Source organism: Ornithorhynchus anatinus, chromosome 2 (assembly GCF_004115215.2).
Source record: "Ornithorhynchus anatinus isolate Pmale09 chromosome 2, mOrnAna1.pri.v4, whole genome shotgun sequence".
NCBI classification, from domain to species: Eukaryota; Metazoa; Chordata; class Mammalia; order Monotremata; family Ornithorhynchidae; genus Ornithorhynchus; species Ornithorhynchus anatinus.
The window spans coordinates 140,575,532-140,601,567 of NC_041729.1; the positions used below are offsets into that span (position 1 = coordinate 140,575,532).

Consider the following 26,036-nt stretch of genomic DNA (forward strand, 5'->3'; position numbering starts at 1 on the left):
TGTCCTCCCTCCTCAAGTCCAAAAGATGATTACTTTACCCTGCTTCCAAGTCTTTCTGAAGGCACATCTCCTCCAAGAGGCCTTCCTTGACTAAGCCTCCCTTTCCTCTTTTACCACTTCCTTCTGCGTTGCCCTAACTTGGTCCCTTTATTCATCCTCCCTTCCAGCCCCACAGCACTCGTGTACATATCTGTAATTTATTTATTGATATTAATGTCTGTCTTGCCCTCTAGACTGTAAGCTCATTGTAGGTAGGGAATGTGCTTGTTTACTGTTGCATTGTACTCTTTCCTTAGTGCAGTGCTTAGTGCTTAGTATAGTGCTCTGCAGTAATATGATTGAATGAATGAATGTCTATGGGTAGAGAAGATTCACCACATTGGTGAAAGAGTTTGTGGAGACCCCTCCCCAGACACACCATGCTACCTACCAATCCTCTTCCTTTCTATTAGCCATATTTGGGGTGATAAAGGATCATGTGACAAGATCCATCACAATTTTCTCATTCTGGGTCTAATTATTCACTGTTATTGCTCACCCAGGTCCTCTGGGATTGATGAAGCCAGGAGTTTTGGGAAGTGTTAATGCTTCTTATCTCTCCTTGCCAGGCCCTCTGGTACTAGTGAATTAAACTCGTTAGCCTGGCCAAGTGTGACCGGTCACATTCCACCCCTTGGATCTTGTCCACCTATCCATACCTTCGAGAATTTTCCCGACTAAACTCCCCATCACACCAGCCTTCTAGCAGGAGGTAAGCCATGCCACAGTGACTCATCTTAGGTGTGAGTGCGGTCAAGTGAATTAACCAGAGCAGTAATGAAGGAGGGAGGACCAGGTGGGTGAAAACCATGAGCTAAAATGATGGCACATCACTCTCCATTTTATATTATAGACCATTTGAACAAAAGATCAATGTAACAAGCAAAGATGAACAAATAAAGCCCATTTTCATACATTCATTTGTTATATTCAGCAATTAAATCTCTCCTTTGTGTGTAGCTGTCCCCTTATCACAGACTCCTTAAGATTCATGGTTGACAAAGTTTCTCAGCTAATTTCTGTTTCATTTCACTAGCCATTATGAGTGCTGAGGTTTGAGGTTAGACTTGAAGTCCTCTTGTCAACTGAGAAGTTGCCCCACTCCTGGGTTCTTTCCCCAAGAAATTTGTGCAACTTGGTCAGTCTCCCTGTGTTTAACACAAATTCCTTAGGTTCTTTTAATTCCCATTCGTGAAAAATCCAGATTCAATTATCATTCCAAATTTTCCCCTTCTGATTTTAGTATTACCCTTTTTACCCAGAACAATATTTCTTTACACCAAATTTCCATATTCCCATTTATCAAAAATTATATGAGAAAGGAATTATATATATATTCTTTACATTCCCCTTTTTTTAGTAGACATTGTTGGTTCCATAGTGAATATTATCAAGGTCAATTTCTTAGCTCAAACGATCACGTTTACACCGGCCAGCTATAAAGTTGAATGTTTGTATTTAATGTGCTTATAAACCTCTTTACCAAATTAGCAAAATCTACAGTTAATACAGTGGAATCTCAGAGACAGTTAAAAAAAAAAGTCACCACCCTTACAGGCATTCCTTGCCTGAAAGAGCAAGTGTAAGTTATCATCTCCTTTTACCTAACCATCTGCAAGCTACCTCTTCGACTGTAAGATTCATACTTCACTATAAAGCTAGTTTACCATCTGTTTCAGGGTCGCATCTTCCCTTCAAACACATTTTTTCTTTGATTTTTCTAAACTGATAGCTCCAGCCTCCCAAGGTTCTGATTCCCAGCAAGACCCTAAAAAAGTTAGTTAGGTTTTCTTCCCCATATTTCAGTTGCAGATTCCCTACATCTAACAAGGTGACTTCCAGAATTGCTGAGAAGGAAGCAGATTAAAAACACCAGACCAATAACATGACTCTCAACCTGTAGAGCTACCCAAATTCACTTAGGAATTTCTCTTCACAATGCACAATACACATTTTCACATCACTGCCCAGTTCATTCAAGCATAACTAATTCTATACACACTTTCACACAGACACAGGCCTACAGCCAATCCCTCCTATCAAATGAGGTGCCAGTTTTTCCCCAGAATAAATGCCTAAATCTTTATTCAACATTCTCATTACATTCGTGGTGAAGTGGTAGGGTGCCAGTCTGGAAGCCGGAGCACCCGAGTTCGAGTCCCACCCGTTCCGTTAGTCTGCCATGTGACCATGGGTGAGTCACTTCACTTCTCTGTACCTCAGTTTCTCCACCTGTAAAACAGGGGTAATAATACCTGCCTTGTTTCCCCTACCACACAGGGGTGTTGTGAGGGCTTGAAATGAACTAATTAATATGAGAGCACTTTGGCAATAAAAATGCTATAACAAACCTAAGGTAGGTCAGTGCTTAGAACAGTGCTTGGCACATAGTAAGCACTTAACAAATGCCATCATTATTATTCTTATTCTCTTCTCCAGATTCCCTCTTTATCTATATTCACTCCTCCATTATCTCTTTAGAGATAGTCTTTCAAGCCTTTCACTCTTTCCCTTCAAATCTTTCATACTCTTTCCTATATATACAACCTTTCCTCATTCCTGCTCCACCCGCATCACCTCAAATCTCACTCCTTGGCATTCCCAAAACATGCTCCATTCTACTTAATTCCAACACATTAATACAATCTTATCAACACTTTAAATGAAACACTCCACACACTCCGACTCTTACACAAACACGAGGGTGCACCCAATCTCAACACATTCAAACAGAATGTGGAACTTCTCTTCCTCAGGGACATAACTATCTGGTTACAGGAGAAAGGTCTGTCTCAGACACTAATCTGTCTGGTGAGGCTGGTTTGGTGCCTGCTACTTAAACTTGGTAGCTTGCTTAGTGCTGGGTTAAACATATACTTCAAATCCAGTGGAGACCCGGATGGAATCCCATTTTACAGCTTTCATTACTTGGACTCCCCGTGGACAGGAGCCCAGGTTGAGCTAAGTCAAAGGAAGATTGATTCCCCAGGGAGTTTGGGAGTATGGTTGGTATTTGCTCAGAAGTTTCACTGAATCCCTTTCTTTCTGACACATAGTACTGACCTAAGTCAGGTGGTAAGCTTAATATTGAGCACTGCATTTCTTTCAGACTCACAAATAACATAAACGAGAAAGAAGTTTAGGGCAGAGTCAGATGGCAGCATCAGATGTATGAATAGAATGCACTACCCAAGGTTTTATGTTGCAGTTTGGACATGGTGGGTCCTGCAAATAGCCATCCCAAATGAATGTTAAGGGTGCCCAAGGTGACTTGCCAATCAGAAGGACAGAGATAGAAAAGTAGACAAGGCACAGAGAAATGACCAAAATATATGCCTTAATAATAAATCCTAACTCTCACTGATCCTGATCAGTTTTACTTCCTTTAGATTCTAATGCTCCAGTGTTCTGCGAAGATTAACTATTTTGTCGAGATCAAAGGTTCCTTCGGGGGGAACTGTTGAATGGGGTTACCCCAGCTATAAAATTTCTTTTGAATAAGAACTTGAAATTTTAGGTCCAAAGCAAATTTACATCTAATCCTCTGCCCTGCACCACTAACCAGCCCTGCCATTGGGAGGAAAGTTCCAAAATCCTGCCTATATTATTAAATTGACCAAATTACTCACCTGTGGCCAACCCACCTACCTCCAGCGGTCAAATGACGTAAGCTCATTTGGTGGAATGACCAACAGACCGTCCATCTCTGAACCCTGGAAGTGATTTCAAAAGGTGTCTTACCTTTTTGGTTGCATCTGGGGGTCACCGAGAGATGGACTGCTCTGGACCACTGTCGAGCATTGGCAATCTGAGACATGGCATCAAATTACTGTGGAAGAAAAAGTTCACAGACCCTGCACTGTGTTCAAAATGGGTATGTCAGATACAAGTTTATTATTATGAATGCTTCTTCTAGCAGTAGTAGGGAGTGTCGGTTATCAGGCAGAATTTCCTCTACTATTCAAGGCCAGCTCTACTTTGAGAATACAGAGGTTCTTTATATAGTGGGTACAAATCTACATGAACACAATGCAGGATATATACTTTAAGACAGGTAGCAATAATTGCTACTGGGCTATTTTCCATCTAGTACATTGGCCTGTTTTGTTCTCCAAGTGATCAAATTAATTAATTAATTAATTCATTCATTCATTCAATCGTATTTATTCAGCAATTACTGTTTGCAGAGTACTGTACTAAGCATTTAGGAAAGTCCAATGCAACAGTAAGTAGACACATTCTCTGCCCACAACAAGCTTAAAGTCTAGAGGGGAGAGACAGACATAAATTCAAATAAATAAATTATACATTTGTATATGAGTGCTATGGGGTTGGGAGGGGGGAATAACAAAGGGAGGAAGCCATGGTGATGCAGAAGGGAGTGAGAGAAGAGGAAAGGGGGACCTAGTCTGGGAAGTCCTCTTGGAGGAGATGTGCCTTCAGTAAGGTTATGAACGCGGTGGCGGGAAGTAATCACCTGTCAGATTTGAGGAGGGAGGGCTTTCCAGGCCAGATGCAGGACAGGGGCCAGGGATCGGTGATAAGATAGGTGAGACTGAAGGCACAGTGAGAAGGTTAGAACTAGAGTGTGCTGTAGTAGAAGGGTAGTAAGGTGAGGTAGGAAGGAGTCGCCAGACTACTTGTTTTGTCACCAGACAACTTGTTTTGTTTTGATTTGTTTTGTTTTACTTGTTCTTTTCTGTTTTGTTTTGCTGTCTATCTCCCTCATTAAGACTGTGATCCCGTTATTGGGTAGGGATTGTCTCTATCTGTTGCTGAATTGTACATTTCAAGTGCTTAGTACAGTGCTCTTCACATAGTAAGCACTCAATAAATACTATTGAATGAATGAATGAATGAATGAATGAATGAAAGGTGATGGAGTGCTTTATAGGTGATGGAGTGCTTTATAGGTGATGGAGGAGTTTTTGTTTGATGCAGAGGTGGATGGGCAACCAGTGAAGTTTTTTGAGGAGTGGGGAGACATTTCCTGAACATTTTTTTAAAATAATGATCCAGGCAGCAGAGTGAAGTATGGACTGGAGTGGGGAGAGACAGGAGGCTGGGAGGTCAGCAAGCCGGCTGATGCAGTAATCCAGGCATGATAGGATGAGTGATTGTATTAACATGGTAGCAATTTGGTTAGAGAGGAACAGACGGATTTCAGTGATGTGTAAATGGAATTGACAGGATTTAGTGATGGATTAAGAGAAAGGAGTCAAGGATAACACCAACTTTACGGGTTTGTGAGACAGGAAGGATGGTGGTGCCATCTAATAATAATAATAATAATTTTGGTATTTGTTAAGTGCTTACTATGTGCACTTAGAGCACTGTTCTAAGCACTGGGTAGATACAAGGTAATTAGGTTGTCGCACGTGGGGCTCACAATCTTAATCCCCATTTTCCAGATGAGGTAACAAGCACAAAGAAGTTAAGTGATTTGCCCAAAGTCACACAGCTGATAGGTGGCAGAGCCGGGATTAGAACTCATGACCTCTGATTCCCAAGCCCATGCTCTTTCCACTGAGCTATGCTGATGGGAAAGTCAGGGAAAAGACAGGGTTTGGGTGGGAAGATAAGAAGTTCTGTTTTGGACATGGTAATCTTGAAGTGACAGGAAGATATCCAAGTAGAGATGACTTGAAGGCAGGAGGAAATGTGAATCTGCAGAGATCAGGGCTGGAGATGTAGAATTAGGTATCATCCACATAGAGTTGATAGTTGAAGTCATGGGAGCGAATGAGTTCTCCAAGGGAGTGGGTAATAATAATGTTGGTATTTGTTAAGCGCTTACTATGTGCAGAGCACTGTTCTAAGCGCCGGGGTAGATACAGGGTAATCAGGTTGTCCCACGAGAGGCTCACAGTTAATCCTCATTTTACAGATGAGGTTACTGAGGCACAGAGAAGTTAAGTGACTTGCCCACAGTCACACAGCTGACAAGTGGCAGAGCCGGGATTCGAACTCATGACCTCCTTGCAAGTGGAGAATAAAAGGGTATCCAGAACGAACCTTGAGGGACTCCCACTGTTATGAGGTGGGAGGCAGAGGAGGAGGCCACAAAGGAGAGTGAGAATCAAGGCCAGAGAAACAGGAGGAGAACCAGGAGAGGACAGTGTCAATGAAGCCAAGATTGGATAATGTTCCTAGGAGAAGAGGGTGGTCCATAGTGTCGAAGGCAGCTGAGAGGTCAAGGAGGATTAGGATGGAGGAGAGGTCATTGGATTTGGCAAGAAGGAAATCACTGGTATCCTTCAATAGGGCGGGTTCTGTGGAGCGAAGGGGATGGAAGCCAGATTGGAGGGCGTCAAGAAGAGAATTGGCCATCTGTTGCATTTTTACCTTGGCTGCTGTCTGCAACATGAGGCATTTTGCCTCACACTCCTTTAGTTTCACCTCAAGGTCTCACTTTTCTTTCTGCCACCTGTCTCAAGGTGACCCCGGGGTACCCACCATCTCAAGGTCAAATGCTCTGTCGTGACCACATGAGCCAGCAGGTGGAACTCGGAAGTGTGGGCGGTATACTGCTCCCACAACCAAAACTGCTAGATTGACAGCTCAAGCCAGGAATATAGAAGGTGTCCCTGAACCCCGTGCCAATCAAACTAGGTTATGGAGGTGGGGGGGAGGGCAGAGATTGGATAAACTGAGGCCAGAAGCTGGAATGGCCTAGGAGCACAGGTGATAAATACCTGTGGCCTCTGACCTTCTGTGCAGTGGATTGAGATTTGCAGCAGCTGGCTGCAGGTCGCCTCTTCCCAGAGCGTGAGAAGCTCACGCTGCCCAGGTGAGGAGCCATGGGATTGGTGAGTGTCTTGTCCCACTAAACCCCTGTAGGGCTGGAAGCCAGGTGCTTCACCATGGGAGTGTAAAACATAAGTGGATTCCTCCCAAGTGGGAAGTGCTCGGGGTGGGAGGTAGCCATTGCACCACATGCAAGCAAGCTATAAGTGAATTCTGCCTGGGTGGGACCTGGGTGTTTTGCCACACGCAAGAAACACTAAGTATATTCCTCCTGATAGGGAAGCTCTAATATCATTAAATAATCATATTACTCCTGAAAGGGAGGTTCAATTTGCCATGTCCAAAATAATCAAATAATGCAATTCACTTCTAGAATAAATTTTGTATAAAACTCAGCCTTTCCATCCCCAATCTCTCTCTCTTACTGTCTCGCCATGCTGATTCCTGAACGAACCCGTCCCTGGGCTATGGGTGACACCACCCCATCTCATTTCCTTATAGCACCCTGCAGTAACCATTGCAAGGAGGCCAAGGAGAACAGTTTTTTTTTTATTCCACGGGATGAGTTGAACTTCCATTTTGGGAGGAATACACTTATTTAATTACTTGTGTGTGTGTCGAAGCATCTAGCTATCACCCCATGAACACTTCCCACTCGGAAGGAATACACTTATGTGGCCAGCAAGATCTTTCCCTTCCTCTTTGCCTTCTTTCCGTGGGTTGATATCCACCAAATGGTGAAGTCCTCCACTGAGCCAGCTGAATCACTCCAGTGTTGGGCGACCCAGTTGGTGCCCCACCTAAGGGAATCCCACCCGTGGTCCTTCAAGAAGAGAGTCAGGAAATCCATTCCATTTGCCTCTGATCCCACGTCTGACTCCAAATTTCTATCATCTGACAGAATCAGCCACCAGGTAACTCGTGAGCTCATGGATTGGAGGGCTGGAAATGGATTCACAGACTAACGGGTTATGGGTGATGGGAGCAGGTTTAGTAAGATTACAGGACAAGGAATTTCAAGATATAATCTATGGATGACAAAGACTAATTTCTAGACTAATTAGCAACAAGTACACTGTTCAGCATGGTACCCCACTTCTAGTAGCTGGTGAAACTGGGAAAGAGACACCTTTCAAAATCACCCCACACGGACTTTCTTTCAAGTGTACCCCTCCAAAGGGGCTACCTCTCAACCTCTCCAAACGGGCTACCTTTCACAATCACCCGGGGTTACATTCAAACAACCTCAACATGGGCTACCATTTACAATCACCCGGGGCAGGGAGCCAAGTTCCTAGAATATTCACTCCTCCTAGCTCCAGTCAGGTGGTTAGATCAGTCTCCCACACAGGGTCTGACAGAATGGCCAGTCCCAACACTTGGTAGAGGCCACTCACCACATTGGTGTGACAGAGTTCCAACCTCCTACCAAGAGTTCTTGGAGACCTCTCCCCGATACACCTTGCTACTTCCCAAACCTTTTCCCTTCTGTTGGCTATATTTGGGGTGAAAAAAGGGTTGTGTGAAAAGACCTATCAAAATTTTCTTATTCCAGCTCTAATTGTTCAGGCTTATTACTCATTCAGCCCCTCCAGTGTTAGTGAGCTACACTCGTTAGCCTGGCCAGGATGTAACCAGTCACAGTCCCAAGTGTGGCTCACAAATCTTCACTCCCATTTTATAGATGAGGTAACTGAGGCCCAGTAAATGAGGCACAGAGAAGTGAAGTGACTTCCCCAAGATAATACTGCAGATCAGTACTGGAGCCCGGATTAGAACCTAGGTCCTTCTGACTTTCAGGCCTGTGTTCTATCCACTAAGCACACGGCTTCTTTGCATCCTGTGCACACCTGTCAGCCCCAGCCCTTCCCAGGAACACCAGCAGGGCAACGGCAGACTCAGTCCTTTTGAGGTACCCCCAAATTCCCTTCCCCTGAAGCTGTGAATTGACCAGGCCAACCCTGTCCCTGATAGTTCTGTTCTGCAAGTCAAAGACAATGTTATTCATTTAGTAGTATTTATTGAGCACTTACTTTGTGCAGAACACTGTACTAAGCGCTTGGAATGTGCAATTCGGCAACAGACAGAGACAATCTCTCCCAATAACGGGCTCACAGTCTAAATAATGGGTTCACAGTCTAAAAGTATTAATAATAAAGATGATAAAAATAATAATGACAGTATTTCAGGAGCACTTACTAATGTGCATACTAATGTTAGGGTAAATATGAGATAATCAGATTGAACACAGTCTCACATGTTGCTTTCAGTCTAAGGGGGAGGGAAAACAGGTATCAAATCCCCATTTTACAGTTGAGGAAACTGAGGCCCAGAAAAGTGACTTGCTTAAGGTCACACAGCCAGAATTAGATCCCTAGGTCTTCTGACTCTCAGTCCTATGTTCTAACCACTAGACAATGCTGCTTCTCCTTGTTGTCAAAAGGTGCAATTATTTCCATGATTGTGAGGGTATCGCTGGAACCCTCACACTGTATGCCATGAGCCCCCTGGAAAACCAAATTGCAGTTAACCTTTGACAGGGAGAGTGGGTGACTTCTCTGACCTCTTGCCATTTGGGATGATCATTGCTTAGCCATCAAGGGCATGTCTACAAGCGGCAGTGTCACCCTCAGCAAAAGATCAATCTGGCACTGACTGCTTCCCAGGATTTTAGTTTAAGGCTGGGTGGAAGAGACAGAAAGGTCCATCCTACATCCAGTGGGACCTGCACCTGGGTTGTTTTTGGAGAAGTGGTGAGGGTGTGCACCGAGCCATCCACATACTCTTGCCTGGTCCCCCCATGCCCTCAGTACATGCTGTGAGGCAGGGATAAAGGCTGTGTTCAAGGAACAATCTATCTCAGAGACCTCAACAACAAACAGTAACCTCCACTGTGCCCTCACCATTTGGCAAGGCCATGGTTGAATAAAAGTCCTTCATGATTATGATGAGAAATAGGTCACCACCATAGTCACATGTGACATTTTCACTTACTTTTGGAATCAGACACCCTGTTTATGGCATCAGCTTCCCAGCTGATAAGGAAACACACAGTGCACCCCGGGATTGTCACAAAAGTTGGCTGCCACCATCCTGTGACTTTTAGATTTAGAGTCCCCAAGAAGTATGGGAAACGTCTGGGATTGGACTAGCCAGTCCGGCTCCCCAAGGGCCAGTTATTAAGTAGTAGTGACGCTATTTATTGAGCACTTAGTGAATATAAGTCACTGTCCTAAGTAAGTACAAGACATATTCTCTGCCCACAATCTAACATGATAGAAAAATGTTTATAGGTAGTGGAATCAGAATCTCGTCATCTCCTACCGCTGCACTATCTCCTCCTTCACCAACTCTGAAATCCCTCTCTCTGACCATAACCTTCTCACCTGCCTCATCTCTCACACTCCCTCCCCCTGCAAATCTTCGCTACTGCCCCACAGAGACCTCCGCTCTCTCGATCCCATCCGTCTTTCCAATAGCATCTCTCCTCACCTCGCCGCCCTGTCCTCTCTTCCCACTCTCGACGATCAGGTCTCCGCTCTCAACTCCACCCTCTCTACTCATCTCGACTCTCTCGCCCCTCTTTCCCTCCGCCGCTCTCGCTCCACTAACCCACAGCCCTGGATCACCTCCTCCGTCCGCCTCCTACGCTCCTATGCTCGAGCTGCTGAGCGCTGCTGGCGAATGTCCAAGCACCAAGCCGACCTCACACACTTCAAATTTATCCTTTCCTGCCTTAACTCTGCCCTCTCCTCTGCCAGGCAAAGCTTCTTCTCCTCCCTCATTGACACCCATGCCCGTCACCCCCGCCGATTGTTCCGGACCTTTAACTCTCTCCTTAGGCCCCCTGTTCCTCCCCCTCCCCCATCTCTCACCCCCAATGATCTGGCCACCTATTTCCTCACGAAAATCAACACGATCAGGTCTGAGCTCCCCAAAGTCACCCCTCCGCCTCTCCCCTTCCCCCCACCGACCCCCTCCCCTACTTTCTCATCCTTCCCTGCAGTATCCTCAGAGGAGATCTCCTCCCTCCTCGCAAGTGCCACCCCCTCCACCTGCGCCTCGGACCCCATTCCCTCTCACCTTCTTAAAACCATCGCCCCTGCCCTCCTCCCTTCCTTAACTTCTATTTTTAACCACTCAATCTCCAAGGGCTCCTTCCCCTCTGCCTTCAAACATGCCCACGTCTCCCCCATCCTAAAAAAACCCGCTCTTGACCCCACTTCCCACTCCAGTTATCGTCCTATCTCCCTACTACCCTTCCTTTCCAAAATCCTAGAACGAGTCGTCTACAGTCGATGCTTAGAATTCCTTAACTCCCATTCTCTCCTAGACCCCCTCCAATCTGGCTTCCGTCCCCTCCACTCTACCGAGACTGCTCTCTCTAAGGTCACCCATGACCTCCTTCTTGCCAAATCCAATGGCTCCTACTCCATTCTAATCCTCCTTGACCTCTCTGCTGCCTTTGACACTGTCGACCATCCCCTCCTCCTCCATACCTTATCTCACCTTGGCTTCACGGACTCTGTTCTCTCCTGGTTCTCCTCTTACCTCTCTGGCCGGTCATTCTCGGTCTCCTTCGCTGGAGCCTCCTCCCCCTCCCATCCTTTAACTGTTGGAGTTCCTCAAGGGTCAGTTCTTGGCCCTCTTCTGTTCTCCATTTACACTCACTCCCTCGGTGAACTCATTCGCTCTCACGGCTTTGACTACCATCTCTACGCAGATGACACGCAGATCTACATCTCCACCCCTGTCCTCTCCCCCTCCCTTCAGGCTCGCATCTCCTCCTGACTCTGGGACGTCTCCACCTGGATGTCGGCCCGCCACCTAAAACTCAACATGAGCAAGACTGAGCTCCTCATCTTCCCTCCCAAAACCGGTCCTCTCCCAGACTTCTCTATCACCGTGGATGGCACGACCATCCTTCCCGTCTTTCAGGCCCGCAATCTAGGTGTCATCCTTGACTCGTCCCTCTCGTTCACCCCACACATCCTATCCGTTACCAAGACCTGCCGGTTTCACCTCTACAATATCGCCAAGATCCGCCCTTTCCTCTCCACCCAAACGGCTACCTTACTGTTACGGGCTCTCGTTATATCCCGGCTAGACTACTGTGTCAGCCTTCTCTCTGACCTCCCTTCCTCCTCTCTCGCCCCGCTCCGGTCTATTCTTCACTCCGCTGCCCGGCTCATCTTCCTGCAGAAACGATCTGGGCATGTCACTCCCCTTCTTAAACACCTCCAGTGGTTGCCTATCAACCTCCGCTCCAAACAAAAACTCCTCACTCTAGGCTTCAAGGCTCTCCATCACCTTGCCCCTTCCTACCTCTCCTCCCTTCTCTCTTTCTACCGCCCACCCCGCACTCTCCGCTCCTCTGCTGCCCACCTCCTCACCGTCCCTCGGTCTCGCCTATCCCTCCGTCGACCCCTGGGTCACGTCCTCCCGCGGTCCTGGAACGCCCTCCCTCCTCACCTCCGCCAAACTGATTCTCTTTCCCTCTTCAAAACCCTACTTAAAACTCACCTCCTCCAAGAGGCCTTCCCAGACTGAGCTCCTCTTCTCCCTCTACTCCTTCTGCCATCCCCCCTTTACCTCTCCGCAGCTAAACCCTCTTTTTCCCCTTTTCCCTCTGCTCCTCCACCTCTCCCTTCCCATCCCCACAGCACTGTACTCGTCTGCTCAACTGTATATACTTTCGTTACCCTATTTATTTTGTTAATGAATTGTACATCGCCTTGATTCTATTTAGTTGCCATTGTTTTTACGAGATGTTCTTCCCCTTGACTCTGTTTATTGCCATTGTTCTCGTCTGTCCGTCTCCCCCGATTAGACTGTAAGCCCGTCAAACGGCAGGGACTGTCTCTATCTGTTGCCGACTTGTTCATCCCAAGCGCTTAGTACAGTGCTCTGCACATAGTAAGCGCTCAATAAATACTATTGAATGAAAGAATAAATAACTGAATGTTCAATTGAAAACACACACACAAAGGGTTAATAATGTTGGTATTTGTTAAGCTCTTACTATGTGCAAAGCACTGTTCTAAGTGCTGGAGGAGATACAGGGTCATCAGGTTGTCCCACGTCAGGTTCACAGTCTTAATCCCCATTTTACAGATGGGTTCAGTGAGGCACAGAGAAGTGAAGTGACTTGCCCACAGTCACACAGCTGACAAGTGGCAGAGCCGGGATGAGGACAGGCATAAATAAATAAATACTTAAGTGCAAGAGGAGTCTGTAATGATTCCCAAATTTACAACTCCACTCCTAATCTCTCTCTTTCTCTGCAGTCTCACATTTCCTTCTGCCTTCGTGACATCTCTTGGATGCCTCAGCAATCACCTCAAACTTAACACATCCAAAACGGAACTCCTCATCTTCCCACCCAAGCCCTATTTTTCCCCTGACTTTCCCATCACTGTAGACAGCATCACCACTCTCCCTACCTCACAAACCCATAACTTTGGCATTGTCCTTGACTCATCTCTCTTTCTACCACATATTCAATATGCTATATTGTTGTGTTGCACTCTCCCAATTGCTTAGTACAGTGTCCAGCTCACAGTTAGTGCTCAGTAAATAATATTGGTTGATTAATTCCACCTTCACAACATTGCTAAAATCCAACCATTCCTCTCCACCCAAACTGCTACTATACTAATCCAAGCAGTTAGTCTATTCTGCTTTGCACACTGTAAGTGCTCAGTAAATACAGTTGAAATATAATTGAATGAATGCCTTATCTACTGCATCAACCTTCTTGCTGACCACTCTGCCTACTGCCTCTCTCCATCCAGGGTATACTTCATTATGCTGCCCAGATCATTTTTCTGAAAAAACATTCAGATCACATCCCCTCCACTCCTCTAGAACCTCCAGTGGTTATCCATCCATCTTCGCATCAAACAGAAACTCCTGACCAGAGGCTCTAAAACACTTCATCAGCTTGCCTCCTCCTGCCTTACCTTGCTAATCTCCTTCCATAGCCCAGCCCGCACATTCTACTCCTCTAGCACCAGTTTACTCATTATGCCCCAGATTCTTCTCTCTGGCCTTCGACCCCTTTTCCACACCTACTTCTCATCTGGAACTCCATCTCCCTCCATATACAACAGAGCACCACTCTCCGCACCTTCAAAGCCTTAATAAAATCACATCTCCTCCAAGAGTCCTTCCCTGACTTCCCTCTCCCCTCTGCTTTGCCCTTGAACTTGGATCATTACTCTTGGATCATTACTCTTTAATCATCATCATCATCAATGGTAAACACTTGGTATTCACCCCACCCCCAGCACCCATTGCACTTATGTACATATCCGTAACATTTATTTACATTCATGACTGTCTCCTGCTTTAGAGTCTGTGCTTTTTGTAAGCAGGGTACACATCTACCAATGCTGCTGTTTTTTGCTCTCCCAAACACTTAGTATAGTGCTGTGAACATGGTAAGTGCTTAGCAAATACCACAATAATTATTATTATTATCAGATATACAAAAGGGAGAGGGGCAGGTGGAGAACTTTGATGCTGATCTAAGAAACAGCCTAGCCTAGTGGATAAAGAATGGGCCTGGATTCAGATCCCACTCTGCCACTTGTCTATTGTTGACCTTGGATAAGTTACTTAACTTCTTTGTGCCTCAGTTACCTCAGATGTAAAATGGAGATGAAGATTGTGAGCCCCATGTGGGACAGGGATCCTGTCCAACCCGATTTGCTTGTATCCAACCCAGCTCTTAGTACAGTGCCTGGCCCATAGTAAGTGCTTAACAAATACCATAAATAAACATAGAAATAAATAATTTCCATTGGATGAGGAGGGAGATAAGTAGCCACTGGAGACTTGTGAGGATTGGATAGACATGAGATAGTACTATTTCAGGAATAAGACCCATACAACATTGTAGAGTATGGACTAAAGGGAGGGAGTCTGTAGGTTTGGAAGCCAGAGAGGCACTTGATACAGTAGTCTAAATGTGATATGCCCAATACATTGCCAGTAGGGGTAATCGTAAAGTATAAGAATATGTATTTAAGTGCTGTGGGTTTAGGGTGAGCTTCAAAGTGCTTAGGAGGATACACAGACAAAAGCATAATTATATTAAGAAAAATCTTAGTGAACATTTTGTTTTGGCAAAATTTCAGAGACCAATATCACACCATAACTTGTTCGTAGTCATGACCTGAAGATGGGGCAGCTGGAACCACCAAGACATAATAATAATAATTAATAATAATAACAATAATGATATTATTCAGCACTTAGTATGTGCCAAGCACTGTACTAAGCACTGGGATAAGAAAATCAGGTCCCACAGTCTAAGTAGGAGGGAGAAAATGTATTGAATCCCCACTGTGTAGATGAGGGAACTGAGGATAAGCCCAAGGTCACGTAGCAGACAAGTGGCAGAGCCAGAATTAGAACCCAAGTCCTCTGACTCCCAGGCCTGTGCTCTTTCCACTAGGTCATGCTGGTTCCCAAGATTTTGCACTAGAATCCTCAGGATCCCAAATTTTCTCTTTGCCCAGAGAACTCATTTTCTAAACTATTTTGGTCCCTTTTTCCATCATAAAGATGTTTCCGCAGACAGAAGAGAGGACAGAAGTGAACACTTTTCAAGGAATTGGAGGAACAAACAAAGCTCACTCCAGCACCACTGTGTCTCAGATGTATTTGAACAAGCCGGTCACGAAGATTCAGAGGGCAGTGTAAGCTCCTCCTCTAAACTATAATAATAATGATGGCATTTGTTACAGTCCGATTAGACTGTAAGCCCGACAAAGGGCAGGAACTGTCTCTGTTACCGATTTGTACATTCCAAGCGCTTAGTACAGTGCTCTGCACATAGTAAGCGCTCAATAAATACTACTGAATGAATGAATTTGCTAAATGCTTACTATGCGCAAAGCACTGTTCTAAGCTCCTTGTCGGCAGGTCTAATGTTGGTATTTGTTAAACACTTACTATGTGCAGAGCACTGTTCTAAGTGCTGAGGTAGATACAGGGTAATCAGGTTGTCCCACTTGAGGCTCACAGTTAATCCCCATTTTACAGATGAGGTAACTGAGGCACAGAGAAGTTAAGTGACTTGCCCATAGTCACACAGCTGACAAATGGCGGAGCCGGGATTTGAACCTATGACCTCTGACTCCCAAGCCCAGGCCCTTTCCATTGAGCCACGCTGCTTCTCTGAACTGAGTCTACCTACTCTATTGTGTCATACTCACCCAAGTGTTTAGTATAGGGCACTGCACACAGTAAGTGTTCAAGGTATGCCATGGATTGACTGGCTGACTGAAAGCCAAGTTTGAGGGGAGGTATGCATAATAATAATAATGCTGGTATTTGTTAATGTTGGTATTTGTTAAGCGCTTACTATGTGCAGAGCACTGTTCTAAGCGCTGGGGTATACAAGGTAATCAGGTTGTCCCACATGAGGCTTACAATCTTCACCCCCATTTTACAGACGAGGTAACTGAGGCACAGAGACGTTAAGTGACTTGCCCACAGCCACACAGCTGACAAGTGGCAGAGCTGGGATTCGAACCCATGACCTCTGGCTCCCAAGCCCATGCCCTTTCCACTGAGCCACGCTGCTTCTCTAAGTGCTTACTCTGTGCCGAGCACTGTTCCAAGTGCTGGGGTAATAATAATAATAATGATGTTGGTGTTTGTTAAGTGCTTACTTTGTGCAGAACTATGGGCAATCAGGTAGTCCCACGTGAGGCTCACAGACTTGCTCCCCATTTCACAGATGAGGTAACTGAGACACCGAGAAGTCAAGTGACTTGCCCAAAGTCACAGAGCTGACAGGTGGCGGAGCCGGGATTAGAACCCATGACTTCTGACTCCTAAACCTGTGCTCTTTCCACTGAGCCACACAAGCCTCCTTCCCCAGCACCAAGATTCTCCTCACTCATTCCTGAGCTTGGGCTGCGGAGACCTGAAGTAGATGGTCAGGTGAGGCTGGGTCGAAGGGAGGACTGAGGTATGAAGCCAATGTCTCCTTCCTCATCATTAGTGGTAATTTATTGAGTGTCTACTGGGTGCAGAGCATTATATTAATAATCATGGCATCTGTTAAGTGCTTACTAGTTGCCAGATGCTGTGATATAATAATAATAATAACAATAACCTTCTTCAACTGTGCCTATTTGAGAGTTGGGGGATAGATCCCCGGGGTTCTTGGTAACTGGGTCTCTCCCCCTTCAAAACCAAAGCCACCTCTCACGGGGGTCTTCCATGAGTAATGCCCTCATCCCAGCTGTTATCATTCCCTCAGCCACCTCCCACTCATGGCCTATCATCAATTAATTTATTAACATTGGCTTTCTTTTGTCGCTTTCTGTAGTATCTATTCTTTTCCTCCTGTTTCCATTATTTAAATACAATCGATGTCTTCAGTCTCCCTGATTACACTGTAAAGTCCTGAGAGCAGGGACATGAAGATTTTTACTTGGGAGGCGCCCAATACAGGACACAGGGGCTGCTCAGAAGACACTGGTGACTGCCTGGCAGAAAAGGCTTTTGTCATGGGGGTGTGGGCTGTGGACCCTGGATTGGAGGGAGATCAGGACTGACTCGATGATTCCTCCAGGGGCTGGAGGAAGTGGGGCAGATGGGGGGTAGCTATAGTGTTTTGGGGTAGATAAGTCAGAAGGACCTGAGTTCTAATCCTGGCTCTGCCACTTGTCTTCTGTGACCTTGGACAAATCTCTTCACTTCTCTGGGCCTCAATTAGCTAATCTGTTATCAGGGGGTTAAGACTGTGAATCCCAAGTGGGTGGGACGTGGACTATGTCTAACCTGATTAGCTTCTACCTATCCCAGTGCTTGGGACAGTGCCTGGTACATAATAAGCACTTAACAAATCCTCTATAAAAAGAGGCACACGGGGGATGGAGCTGCTGGAGAACTGCTTTTCGCCCTTTCCTCTCCATACAAACTGCTACCACATTAATCCAATCACTTATCCTATTTTGCCTGGATTACTGCATTAGTTGCCTTGCTGACCTCCAACCTCCTCTCTCTCCCCACTCCAGTCCATATTTCACTCTGCTGCCCGGATCATTTTTCTACAAAAAAGTTCAGGACACGTCACACTGCTCCTCAAAATACTCCGGTGGTTGCCCAATCACCTCCGGCTCAAACAAAAACTCCTCACCATTGGCCTTAAAACACTCCACCACCTTGCCCACTCCTATTCATTCATTCAATAGTATTTATTGAGCACTTACTATGTGCAGAGCACTGTACTAAGCGCTTGGGATGAACAAGTCGGCAACAGATAGAGACAGTCCCTCCTGTTTGACGGGCTTACGGTCTAATCGGGGGAGATGGACAGACAAGAACAATGGCAATAAATGGAGTCAAGGGGAAGAACATCTCGTAAAAACAATGGCAACTAAATAGAATCAAGGCGATGTACAATTCATTAACAAAATAAATAGGGTAATGAAAATATATACAGTTGAGCGGACAAGTACAGTGCTGTGGGGATGGGGAGGGAGAGGTGGAGGAGCAGAGGGAAAAGGGGAAAATGAGGCTTTAGCTGCGGAGAGGTAAAGGGGGGGTGGCAGAAGGAGTAGAGGGAGAAGAGGAGCTCAGTCTGGGAAGGCCTCTTGGAGGAGGTGAGTTTTAAGTAGGGTTTTGAAGAGGGAAAGAGAATCAGTTTGGCGGAGGTGAGGAGAGAGGGCGTTCCAGGACGGCGGGAGGACGTGACCCAGGGGTTGACGGCGGGATAGGCGAGACCGAGGGACGGTGAGGAGGTGGGCGGCAGAGGAGCGGAGCGTGCGGGGTGGGTGGTAGAAAGAGAGAAGGGAAGAGAGGTAGGAAGGGGCAAGGTGATGTAGAGCCTTGAAGCCTAGAGTGAGGAGTTTTTGTTTGGAGCGGAGGTTGATAGGCAACCACCACTGGAGTTGTTTAAGAAGGGGAGTGACATGCCCAGATCGTTTCTGCAGGAAGATGAGCCGGGCAGCGGAGTGAAGAATAGACTGGAGCGGGGCGAGAGAGGAGGAAGGGAGGTCAGAGAGAAGGCTGACACAGTAATCTAGCCGGGAAATAACGAGAGCCTGTAACAGTAAGGTAGCCATTTGGGTGGAGAGGAAAGGGCGGATCTTGGCGATATTGTAGAGGTGAAACCGGCAGCTCTTGGTAACGGATAGGATGTGTGGGGTGTACGAGAGAGACGTTCCTTTGCTACTCTCCTTCTACAGTCCAGCTCACACACTTCGCTCCTCTAGTGCTAACCTTCTCACTGTGCCTTCAGACTCATCTGTCTTGCAGCCGACCACTCCTTCATGTCCTGCCTCTGTCCTGGAATTCCCTCCCTCCTCAAATCTGACAGTCGATTACTCTTCCCCAAAATTAAAAGCCTTATTGAAAGCACATCTCCTCCAAAAGGCCTTCCCAGGCTAACCCCCGCCCCCCTTCTCCCACTCCCTTTTGGTCACCCTGACTTGTTCCTTTTTTCCTTCCCCCTTCCTAACCGCACAGCACCTAAATAAATCTATAGTGTTTTTATTTATATTGCTGTCTCCCTCCCTCCTGTAGGCTGTAAGCTCGTTACGGGCAGAGAATGTGTCTCTTTATTGCTGTATTGTACTTTTGCAGTTGCTTAGTACAGTGTTCTGCACACAGTAAGCACTCAATATGATTGAATGAATGAATGAATGCATGCTCACTCTGACCATGCTTTCCATTCTCTTCTTCCCCTCAAAAGTGAAAATGCTGCTACCTCCTTCCCCACCTCCCCTCATAAAACTGAAAGGAGGCCCCTCACCTCCTCACTGCAGTTCAAAGGTCCCCAACCTCCAGCCCAGGGGCTGCAGTACCAGCCAGGCGGGGCACCGTGGAAGAAGGTTAGTTATGGGGGTGGAGGGACTTTCTGCCCTGGAGAGGTGGGTGTCTCTCCTGGACATGGGCAGAAATCTGGAGCCTGATTATAAGGCTCCCCAGTGGGTCAGAGCTTCAAAGAGGAGTTGGGGCTGTGCTCAGCAGGAGAGAGGAAGGCGGCATATAAGTGAGACTTGTAAAGTGAGAGTGTTCTCCTAGCCCCCACCCTGGGGGGTGGTCCTCCTTGTCCTTAGGGGAGGGTATATGTGGGGAGGGACCATGAGGAGAAGGAATCAGTTCCCATCTGGGCATGGGAGCTTAGGAAGAAGGAAATCTGACTAGGAGGTCCCCAGGGATGAGGGCAGGAACCAGCCTGTGAAACAAGAGACCCTTCCTTTCTTCGCCTCAACACCCCCACGTCCAAAAAAACCCACCAAACAAACAAAAAGAACACGCTCATTGTCTTGCTGGGTTTCCTTGCAGCTTGCCAGCTGGGAAATGGGGCTGCCTCACGTGGTCCTGATCGCTGCCCTCTGGGTCCAGATCCTGCTGCAAATATCTCAGGTACTCACCCTCCCCCATCTTCCTGTATTAACAGTCACTAAAAGATGATTTTTCTTTTTTTTCCCCCTTTTTAATCAATCAATCAATGATATTTATTGAGCACTTAATATTTGCAAAACACCATTCTAAGCATTTAGGAGAATACGGTACAAGAGAATTAACCAATACATTCCCTGCCCATAATTACCTTACATGGTGTTTGGTACGAGCTTTTTTTAATGGTATTTGTTAAGAATTTACTATATGTCAATCACTCTTCTAAGTGCTGAGGTAGATACAAGGTAATCAGGTTTGACACAGTCCCTGTCCCACCTGAGGCTCACAGTCTTAATCCCCATTTTACAGATGAGGGAATTGAGGCAAAGAGAAGTTAAGGATTTGCCAAAACACCCACAGCAGACAAGTGGCAAAGATGAGATTAGACCCCAAATCCTTCTGACTCCCAGGCCCATGCTTTATCAACTAGGCCATGCTGCTTCTCAGTCACTGTACTAAGCGCTGGGGTGGATACAAGCTAATCAGGTTGGACACAGTCTCTGTCCCACATGGGGCTCACAGTCTTAATCCCCATTTTACAGATGAGGTAACTGAGACACGGAGAAGTTAAGTGACTTGCCCAAGGTCACACCAGTTCCTGAGATGTCCATGTCCCTGGTACTTTTGGGGTAGGGGCATTTAGGGTTAGGGTTGGGGGGGGAATTGGGCGGCTATCGGGCTGGTACACGCTCTCATAATATCCCGACTGGATTATTGTGTCAGCCTCCTCTCAGATGTCTCTTCCTCCTGTCTCTCCCCACTCCAGTCTATTCTTCATTTCGCTGCCCGGATCATATTCCTAAAGAAACGCTCTGGGCATGTCACTCCCCTCCTCAAAACCCTCCAGTGGCTGCCTATCAACCTTCGCATGAAACAAAAACTCCACACTCTAGCCTTCAAAGCTCTCCATCACCTTGTCCCCTCCTACCTCACCTCCCTTCTCTCTTTCTACTGCCCACCACGTACACTCCGCTCCTCTGCCGCTCACCTCCTCACTGTTCCTTGTTCTCGCCTATCCTGCCGTCGACCCCTGGCCCACGTCCTACTGCTGTCCTGGAACGCCCTCCCTCCTCACGTCTGCCAAACCAACTCTCTTCCCCTCTTCAAAGCCCTACTGAGAGCTCATTCCTCTAAGAGGCCTTCCCAGAGTGAGCCCCACCTTTCCCTCTGCTCCTCTTCCCCTCCCCTTCCCCCCTCTGCTCCTCCCCCTTCCCCCTTTCCGTCCCCTCAGCACTGTGCTCATTTGTATATATTATTTATTACCCTATTTATTTTGTTAATCAAGATAATGATCAAGGTACATCCCCTTGATTCTATTTATCTTGATAACGTTGTCTTGTTTTTGCTTTGTTCTGTTTTGCTTTGTTGTCTGTCTCCCCCATTTAGATTGTGAGCCTGTCACAGGGCAGGGATTGTCTCTATCTGTTGCCAAATTGTACATTCCAAGCGCTTAGTACAGTGATCTGCACATAGTAAGTGCTCAGTAAATATTATTGAATGAATGAATGGAGGTGAAAGCCAGGGATAGGATGGCAAGTTGCAGAGTGGGTGAGCTTAGTCAAGGAAGACTTCCCAGGGGTGGTAGACTGGAGCTGTGCTGTAAAGGAAAGAGAGAGGGATATGGAAACAGGAAAATGCACTGAAGTCCTGGAACTTCTGGTAAAGTTAACATTATTAGCATCATCATCATCATTATTATTGTTATTATATTTGATAAGAGCTAACTAGAATCCAAGCATTGTTCTAAGTGCTGGGGTAGATTCGAGTTAATCAGATTGGACACAGTCGTTGTTCCACATGGGGCTTACAGGAGGGACAACAGGCATTGAATCCCCATTTTATAGATGAGGTAAGTGAGGCATCCCTCTCAGGGCCGAACTTGGAGAGTTTCCAGTACTCTACCAGTCTCGTCTATGGAAGGGAGAGTCAAGCAGAGACCTACGCATTCCATTCCTAGCTTGGGCAGTGGCTAGCAAGAGGAAGGCAATCTGCTACAAGTCAAAACTCACCCATGCTGGTGAATCACTTCTGTATTTTTACCAAGAAAACTCTTGGTAAAACATCCACTACCAGAATGATTGCAGATGGAGATGAGGGTGTTCTGGGACACATGTGCCTATGCTGTCGCTATGGGTCGGAAATGACTTGACGGCATAAGACAAGAACTGAGGCACTGAAGAGTGAAGAGACTTGCCTAAGGTCACATAGCAAGCAACTGGCAGAACCAGGATTAGAATCCTGATCTCCTGTCTCTTGGACCTATGCTCTGTCCACTAGGCCACGCCGCTCCCCGAAGCATTCCTTCCCAACCCCCCCACCCTGGAATCCTTGCTCCCAGAATGATCTTTCCAAAGCTGTGGTTCTCTCTGGTCTCCTGGAACTTGAATTCATTGGCACGAGGTATGTTTGGATCCAGGGCACTGCTCTCAGGAAATGTGGTGCACCAGCCCCTATCACATTACTCTCCACCTTCAGCCATTCTCCAAAGATGACATGGATCCAGGAAGCACGAAGGGCATCAAGAGTGTGCAGAGTGGACCAGGGTGGGGCCAGTGACATTGCCCATCCTGTGTCTTCAATCCTTTCCCCCACTCCTGAGCTATTTTCCCTTCCCACACAAGCTTTCTTCCTGTCCCTTGCTTATCTCTAACATGTTGTGCTCACTTACCTCCCCCATCCCCTTGCTCCCTGAAACTCCATCCTTGCTCAAATCCACTAAACCACATCCCTCCCCAATTCTAGACCTTCCTGAAAAGTCGCCTCCTCCAAGAAGCCCTCCCAGATGGAGCCACCACCCTCTTATCCACCTCAACACTCATGTATAGAACAGTTTATAATAATGTTGGTATTCGTTAAGCGCTTACTATGTGCCAAGCACTGTTCTAAGCACTGGGGTAGGCACAGGGGAATCAGGTTGTGTCACGTGGGGCTCACAGTCTTCATTCCTATTTTACAGATGAGGTAACTGAGGCCCAGAGAAGTGAAGTGACTTGCCCACAGTCACGCAGCTGACAAGTGGCAGAGCCGGGATTCGAACCCATGACCTCTGACTCCAAAGCCCGGGCTCTTTCCACTGAGCCACGCTGCTTTGATTTATTAGTCACTGATTGATTTACATTATGTGTCCTTTCTATCTAGTCCCAGGTTTTTGGTCTTATTTTCATTAAATCAACCCAGATTCTGATTCCTTTTTCTCCCTGGAGGCCTTAAAGTGCTTCCCCCACTCCAGCCCAGGCCCTGAATGGGACCATCGTGGATTGGACATCCTTATCCAGCCCGCACCCCAGGTCCCTGCCCCTGCTCCATCTCTGACCTTGGGGGAGAGGAAGGGTCTAGACTTGGTGCCCACAGGCTCCTGTCTCTTTGCCGGTGCAAGCCCCATAATCCTCTCTGTCCAGGTGGAAAGCAACAGGAAAGAGATGACCATGGAGTATGATGCTTTTGATGACCAGTATGAAGGATGTGAAAACAAAATGGATTCTGAAGCCCCACAACTCCTGGAGGATGAAAAGAGAAGCAACCGAGTCCTCCTTGTCTCATGGGCCAAAGCACAGACCAAGTGGCAGGAAGAGATCAAGGATAAAGTGTCTCCCCTTCCCTCGGGCTTCAGAGATGAATACGGCATAGCGGTCGTGATGTACACTGATCATTGCTTTTATCTAGACTTCAACCGGGCTGTGAGGACAAGTGGGATGTCTCTGGAGTACTACAAGAATAATTTTCGGTATAAAGCCGTCCACTATTACCTGACCAGGGCCCTGCAGCTCCTGCCAAAGGTCAACTGCACCACTCAGCTTTATCGGGGCTCTAATGTCAAGTTTACTCACCACGGGACTGGCCCCCTCCGCTTTGGGCAGTTCAGCTCCACGTCCTGGAAACGTTCAATAAGTGAAAATTTCGGTAATAGCACCTTCTACACCATCCGTGCCTGCTTGGGGGTGGATATTCAAAAATTCTCCTATTATGAACATCAACAGGAGGTGCTGATCCCTGTGAATGAAGTCTTCAACATCACTCCAGGGAAAAAGAGAGGCCACTACATCCTTGACTCAAGGAAGACTTTAGCTTGTTTCAATTGTGCCTACGAAGGATGTGAGTTGAATACTCTTGGGTTAGTCCTTGAAGGGAATTCCTGGGGTGAGGGGATGGGAGTCCTTTCTGGTGTCTTCTCTCTAATTCAAAATGTTTAAAAAAAACCTCTTTCCTGACTAACCCTCTCTTATTACAAACCAAATTTATTTATACATTTTTACCCTTCCTTGACCCCACGGCTCCTCTTTCAGTTATCCTCTTCAAATTCCTGGAGTGAGCTGTCTACACTTGCTGTCTCAAGTTCCTCCCCTCCACCTCTCTTCTTGAGCTCCTCCAACCTGGCTTTGGTCCCCTTCTCTCTACAGAAGCCGCCTTCTCAAAGGTTACCAAATGATCTTCTTGCCAAATGCAGCAACCTGTACTCCCTCCTAATCCTCCTCAACCTCTCAGCTGCCTTCTCCTGGAAACTTTAACCAACCTTTTCTTCACAGACACTGTTCTCTCCTGGTTCTCCTCCTATCTCTCTGGCCTCTCATTCTCAGTTTCTTTAGTCGGCTTCTCTCCCTCCCACCTTCTAACTGTTGGTGTTCCTTAAGATTCAGTTCTGGGTCCCCTTCTCTTCTCCATCCACACCCACTCCCTTGGAGAACTCATTCGCCTACATGGCTTCAACTTCCACATCACTGGCCCTGATCTCTCTCCCTCTCTTCAATCTCACATTTCCTCCTGCCTTCAAGACATCTCTACTTGGATGTCCTCCCATCACCTCAAACTTAATTTGTCTAAAATGGAACTTTTTATCATCCCTCTCGAATCCTATCCTCTCCGTGACTTTCTCATCACTGTAGTTGGGACCAGCAGCCTTCCTGTTTCATAAGCCCGTAACCCTGGAATTATCCTTGCCTGTTGGAGTGGACTCCAGAGGGCCGTGAGAGGTGAGGAGAAGCCAGAGCAGGCAGGAGGGGACTGACCGTCTATTCTCTTTGTGTTTCAGATGAGAAAAATGCCATTTGCAGTTCAGGTGAGGGGCCATCTCGTCTCCCATCCCCACTCTTCCCTCCCGAGGTTCCTGACTCTCAAGCCTGTGCACACTGAGGAACCTGGACTGGAGGGAGACCAGTTTTTTTATTTTTGAAATAAAAAAGAAACACAGGAACACAGGAGTGTGGTCAGATAGGGTGATGCTATAGTGTTTTGGTCGGGGGGGGGGGGTGTGGGAGAGGGGAATGCCAAGGCAGGGAAGTTCCCCAGGGCAGGCAGGCGGTGACTGATCTTCTATTCTCTTTTTGTTTCAGTTCAGAAAATTTCCGCTTACAGTTCAGGTGAGGGGCCATCTCATCTCCCATTCGTGCCTCTGGCTGCAGCCCTGGATCCTGGTTACCCTGCTGGCTAACCAGCAGACGGTCACCTCTCTGCTCTGCCCCTCCCCTCCACCTCCTATCCTGGGCAGTCAGTGAGGGGAGGAGCCCAGTGGTCATGTTCAGAGAGACTGCCCAGGCACTGACCATCCTTATGTCTGTGAGGCTTCAGGATTCTGCCTGGGCTATTAGGAACCTCGCTGTGGCCCGGAGCATGGGGTGGTGGAGTGCAGTGCAGAGACGGATTGAGCCCTGCAGGGAAGAATCCCTTCCTCCCAAGGTCCCATATTTCGGGTTTGGAGACAACATCAGGGCGGGGGAGGGCGGGGAGGGCCCCTGTGGCCCCCAGTGTAACTCTTTCCCCCATCTCTTCACACAGCATCCAGCATGGTGGTCTCTGGCCATCTGACCCTGCTGCTGCTGCTCACT

General features: G+C 47.0%; 1 non-coding gene across 1 annotated transcript; it reads left to right on the forward strand.

Moving 5' to 3' along the window:
* The first annotated feature begins 22,078 nt into the window (after positions 1-22,078).
* Positions 22,079-22,216, forward strand: LOC114809462. The gene has a single exon (XR_003757246.1). It is a non-coding gene; the product is annotated as a small nucleolar RNA SNORA7 (small nucleolar RNA).
* The last annotated feature ends 3,820 nt before the right edge of the window (positions 22,217-26,036 follow it).